Source organism: Tupaia chinensis, unplaced genomic scaffold (genome assembly GCF_000334495.1).
Source record: "Tupaia chinensis unplaced genomic scaffold, TupChi_1.0 Scaffold000135_1, whole genome shotgun sequence".
NCBI classification, from domain to species: domain Eukaryota; kingdom Metazoa; phylum Chordata; class Mammalia; order Scandentia; family Tupaiidae; genus Tupaia; species Tupaia belangeri.
In genome coordinates, this window is record NW_006159604.1 from 2,015,616 (window position 1) to 2,021,792 (window position 6,177).

At 37.0% G+C, this 6,177-nt stretch overlaps 1 pseudogene; it reads left to right on the top strand.

Annotated features, from left to right (window-relative positions):
• The first annotated feature begins 6,044 nt into the window (after window positions 1-6,044).
• LOC114007178 (uncharacterized) lies at window positions 6,045-6,177 on the top strand (annotated as a pseudogene).

Below are 6,177 nucleotides of genomic sequence, written 5' to 3' on the forward strand. Positions count from 1 at the left end.
ACCCAAGATCCTGAGAGGCGAATGGAGGAGAAGGGATTGCAGCATGGCCATCCCCCCTGGGGGGGATTTCTCACTTTCTGTCTCTGACTCTCTCTGTCTTTCTGGTGAGCATACACACCCTATAGCAAAAACCTCTCAAATAAATAAATAAATACTAAGAAAAAAATCCTAAAAAGTACAAGAAAACTAAATAATGTATTGTATACATATTTATTTGATATAACAAGAAAAACAAACATATTAAACACAAAATTTGGCATAGTCATACTTGGAGTGAATTAAAAGGGTGGAAAATGGAAGGAACACACAGATAGATGCAGTGGTATGATAGTATTCTCATTTGATAATGGAAGTCACATGAGAAGACTCTGAGTTTACATTCTGGGTCTACCTGAAGATTTTATGTGTGATCACACCTGTGATTCTAGCTGGTGGCATCCCTAGAGAGAGAATTACAGCAAAGAGACCCTTCTGACTGACACCACCACCTCCCATTTCTCTCTCAGGAAATGAATAAACTTTAAAAAAAGAAGAGAATACACAATCTATCTTGACAGTTCTGATATTACTTCAAGAGACAAATGTTTACTAACATCTTTACTTTTCTTGGATCAATTCCTGTTTATAAGAAAGAATATCTCAAATTTAAAAATCCATATATGACAAACTCACTAAGTGTGACCATATCATACTGAATGGAAAAAGTTGAAAGTTTTTCCTCCAAGAACTGGAGCAAGACAAGAAAATTCACTTTCTCTTCTCCTTTTTAAAAATGTTTTAAAAGTTTAATTTATTTATTTTTCCTTCCTTGATCAACAAAGAAAGAGTGAGAAAAAGAGTGCCCAAACAGAGTCTCAATGCCACAATCCACCCCTAACTTCAGCCAGTCCCAGATCATGAACAAGAACATACCTGATATACTTAGGTCTCTGGATATGAAACAAGAACCTTCTCATGTGGGTCAGCCTTACAGAGCTGGTCACATTTTATCACCTGTGATACCATCTAGTCCTCACTTTCTTTTTTTTGTTCTTTTTTTGGAGAGGTTTTTGCTATAGGGCGCATGCACTCACCAGACAGACAGAGAGAGACAGAGAGATAGAAAGCAAGAAATCACCCCCCAGAGGGGAAGGCCACGCCGCGATCCCCTCTCCTCCGTTCTCCTCTAGGGATCTTGGGCACGCACACACACACCCCCAGCATGAGTTTAAGCCACTGGGTCCGGGACTCAAACCGCGATCGACTACGTGGGAGTCCAGCGACATAGCCATTACGCCAACTGCTGGTCCCACCCTCACTTTCTTCACTACTATTCGACATAGTACTGGTAGTCTCACCTACAACAATTAGGTAAGACAAGAAATTAAGGGTATGCAAAATGGAAAGGATGATGATGAATTGTCTATGACTGAACATAACATGATCATACATATAGAAAAACCTAGACTCCACCACAAAGCTCTTAGAAATGATAGATGAATGTAGTGAAATTACAGAATACAAAATCAGCACACAAAAATTAGTAGCATTCTTGTAAACCAACAATGAGCTAGCTGAAAAAGCAATCAAGATAGCAATCCCATTTACAATAGCTATAAGGAAAACAAAAAAAAAACAACTAGGAATAAATCTAACCAAGTAGGGAAACTAGGTGGTAAACAAAGAAAATATAAAGCACTGATGAAGGAAATTGAAGAAAACACAAAAATGAGAATATATCTCTTGTTCATGTATAAAAAAATTAATATTGATAAAATGTTGATACAATCCAAAGTGATCTACACATTCAGTGAACTCTCTATCAAAATATCAATGGTATTCTTCACAAAAAAATTATAAATTTAATATGGAATCACAAAAGCCCCCAAATAGCCTAAGCAATCAGTATAAAAAGATTATCACACTACCTGACTCAAAATATACTACAAAGCTATAGTAACCAAAAGTACCTGGTACTGGAACAAAAACTGGGCACATAAACCACTGGAACAGAATAGTGAACTCCCAAATAAATCCATAAACCCACAGCCAACTTATTTTTGACAATAGTCCCAAGAACATTCACTGGGGAAAGGACATTCTCTTCAATAAATGTGCTGGGAACATTGGGTAGCCTTATGCAGAAGGAAACTAAATCCTTATCTCTCAGCATATACAACAATAGACTCAAAATTGATTTTAATATGTAAATCCCCAAACTATGAAATTACTAGGAAAAAAAGAAATAGATAAGGAACACTTCAGGACATTGGTCTAGGCAAAGATTTTTTTAAAATAAAAAAGTCTAAAGCATGAGCAACAATAGCAAAAACAGAATAATGGGGTCACTTCAGACTCAAAAATCTCTACATGGCACAATCAACAGGATGAAGAGTTAAACTACAGAATGGAAAGAAAATACTTGAAAGTTATGCATCTGACAATGGATTAATAACTAGAACTTGTAAGGAATTCAAACAGTTTACCAGAAGAAAGAGAAAAAGAAAGGAAGAAAGAAAGAAAAAGAAAGAAAGAGAAAGAAAGAAAGAAAGAAAGAAAGAAAGAAAGAAAGAAAGAAAGAAAGAGAAAGAGAAAGAAAGAAAGGGAAGGAAGGAAGGAAGGAAGGAAGGAAGGAAGGAAGGAAGGAAGGAAGGAAGAAAAAGAGGAAAGAAGGAAAGAAGGGAGGGAGGAATACTATACACATTATTCTCAACAGAAAACAATTCTTCTTTCTGTCCCATAATGCCTTGCCTCTCTATTTTTCTCCTTAAAATCCCTCTTCAGACTCTCCTCCTTCACCCACCCTCTTTCCATACTGTATCTGGTATTTATAACCATTTTCTATGTTTCTATATCCTCCAGTCATTCAGCTTTGGGCATAGAGTGCAAACAGTCAGTATATATTAAGTAGAGATTTACAATATCTCTCCTTCATAGCCTGGTTTGCTTCACTCCGGAGTAAAACTTCCATATTCATCCACTTTCTGTCAAAAGCCAGGATCTTGTTTTTTTTTATGGCTGAGTAGTATTTCATAGAGTATATGTGCCACACTTTTTCAATCCATTCATCTTTCATAGGCAATCCCACTCCTTGGTATCTACCCAAAGGACAGAAGAATCCTTAGTGGGAAGTGCTTGCACATCAATGTTTATTGCGGCATTATTCACAATTGCTAAGACATGGAACCAGCCCAATGTATTATTTTGAAGTAGCCAGAAGAGAGAATTGTGAATGTTCACAATACAAAGTAACGATAAGTATTTGAAATGAGGGATATGTGTAGTGTCCTAACTTGGTCATTGAATACTGTATACATGTACTAAAAATTCATACTGTATCCCATAAATATGTACAACTATTACATGTCAATTAAATTTATAATTAAAAATTACTGAATTCCACAGTGAATATTTCATAGTTCAACAATTATAAATATGGTCTTGTGGTGTTTAGAATAATTTTAGAATTTAGAAATAAAACAGAAAAATTATAGGTATACAACAGATTATAAATATATAAACACTGAGCAATGTAAAAATAATAATGGAATTCAAACTTAGGAAATTTAGGAAGTTAAGAGAAATAAACATATATGGAACCAGCAGATGGTGTAGTGGTTATTTCACTGGACTCCCACATGGCTGACTATGGTTCAAGCTTGTACCATTGGCTTGAACTGATGCCAAGCACATGCGTGTGCATGCCCAAAATCCCAAGAGGAGACTGGAGGAAAAGGGATTGTGGCATGGCCGTGCCCCCCGGGAGTGATTTCTCACTTTCTATCTCTCTGTCTCTGTCTCTCCAGCAAGTGAACATGCCCTATAGCAAAAATCTCTCTAAAAAGAGAGAGAGAAGTAAACAAGTATCAAAGTTAATAAGTCAATTTACTGTATAAAATATTAAATCAAGAAATGAAGGGAAAGGTTTTATTTTAGAATTATGCTAACTACCACAAAAGACTAAACAGGTAAATGGTTTAAAGTAACTTCTTATGTGGACTAAGACAGGGTAATGAAGAGATAGGAAAACACCTCATTTTCATTTAATATGATAAAAGAATAGAAATAAAATAAAATAAAATAAAATAAAAACATAACTAAGAAAAACATGGGAGATAATGGTGTTTGATATTGATACTTTTAATATTTCATTGTGGGGAGTCTATAGTTATTATTTAAAGAAAACAAATCAAGAAATAGGGGTATAAATATGGTACTTACTGTCGTAAGTTAGCAGTGTGCTGGTAACCATTTCCCAGCATGCTAAAGGTAAGAGAATCCTGATTTGTAGTGTTTACCAATTTCTATAATATAAATATTCTCACCATAGCAAATTAAATCCAGTGGAAAATTGAAAATTTTCCGGAGACTGGCCCCTCCCACATCCCTCCCACCACCATTAACCTCCTGATCCTTTGCCAAAAAGGAAGGAACCAGCAGTAGCAAATGTGACCAACTGAGGCAGGGAAATACCTCAGACCTCTTGATGCCTTCTAACTGCTCCAGGTACATCCCAGACTGGTCCCTCCCATAACCCTCCCACCATTGTTAACCCCCTGAGGCTGCACCACAGAGCAGGGACCAGCAGCAGCAAGTGCAACCAACAGAGGCAGGGGAACATATTAGACTTCTCGCTGCCTTCTGTCCACCCAGGAATATTTTGAGATTTCACTGCTTACTGAACTACATGGCATGCCACAGGAATCTAATTCCACTTCCAATTGAATCTCTCCAGTTAGCACCAGGTGAACCTGGACCCAAGAGACTGGGAAAGGAACCAACATCTAAAGCTGACTACAATCACCCTCCTCTGATTGGAAGACAAGGCCCTTTCCCAAGAACACATCTGATAAATAGAGCTCTTCTTCCCCCTGACACTACAGAAACACCACCAAAAATGTAGGAAGAACTGTATAATTCATCAGGTGATGAACAACCAATGGAGAAGCACATGAAATATGGGAAAACAAGGAAATATTTCTCCTCCAAGGGGATGAAAAAATTCTTCTTCAACCATAGATGACACAAAGGAATTCACAGAAATGACAGAAAAGTAATTCAGAATATTCATTGTGATGGAGACAAAAAAAGTCTTTCAATGACTTGAAGGAGGAGACAGACATCATGAAAAATAATCAAACAGAACTTCTAGAGATGAAGACAGTAATACAGGAAATCAAGACCTTTCCTGAAAGTATTAATAGCAGACTGGATCATGCAGAATATAGAATCTCCCATCTGGAAGACAAAAGTTCTAACTTAGATAAAATCACCAAAAAGAATTTTTAAAATAACCCACAGAAATGAGGAAGACAAGGACAAGCAGATGACATAATGGTTACATCACTGGACGCCCACATAGTTGACCATGGTTTGAGTCTCAGACTTAGTAGCTTAAAACTCATGCTGGGTATGTGTGCATGCATGCCCAAAATCCCAAGAGAAGAGTGGAGGAGAAGAGACTGTGGTGTGTCCAACCGCCCTGGGAGTGATTTCTCACTTTCTGTGTCTCTGTCTCTTTCTTCTCCCTGGTGAGCACACACCCCCTATAGCAAAACTCTCTTTAAAAAAATGAAGACAACATACAAGAAATACTAGACACCATTAAATGACCAAATCTGCATAATAGGTATTCCAGAAGGCAAAGTATCAGACAAGGGCATACAAGATCTATTCCATGAAACATTTACAGAAAACTTTGCAAATCTAATCATTCAGACATCCAGACTCAATAAATACGAAGGACTCTAAGTAGAATCAAAATAAGAAGATCCTCTTCACAGCACATCATAACCAGATTGATCAAAATCAGAGACAAAGACAAAATACTGAAAATGGCAAGAGAGAAACATCAAGTTACTTACAAAGGTTATCCTATTTTGTTAATATCAAATCGCTTAACCAAAACAATGCAGGGAAGAAAAGAATGGGAAGACAAGTTCAAAACACTAAAAGAATACTAACCTCAACCAAGAATACTATATCTGGCCAGATTAACATTCAAATGGGAAGAACAAATAAAATCATTCTTAGACAAATAAAAACTAAAAGAACTCTCCAACACTATACTTACCTGGCAGGGGAGATACCATGATCACGAAGGTGGTTTTCCCAGGGCGAGGCTTATCCATTGCACTCCGGATGTGCTGACCCCTGCGATTTCCCCAAATGTGGGAAACTTGACTGCTTAATTTGTGG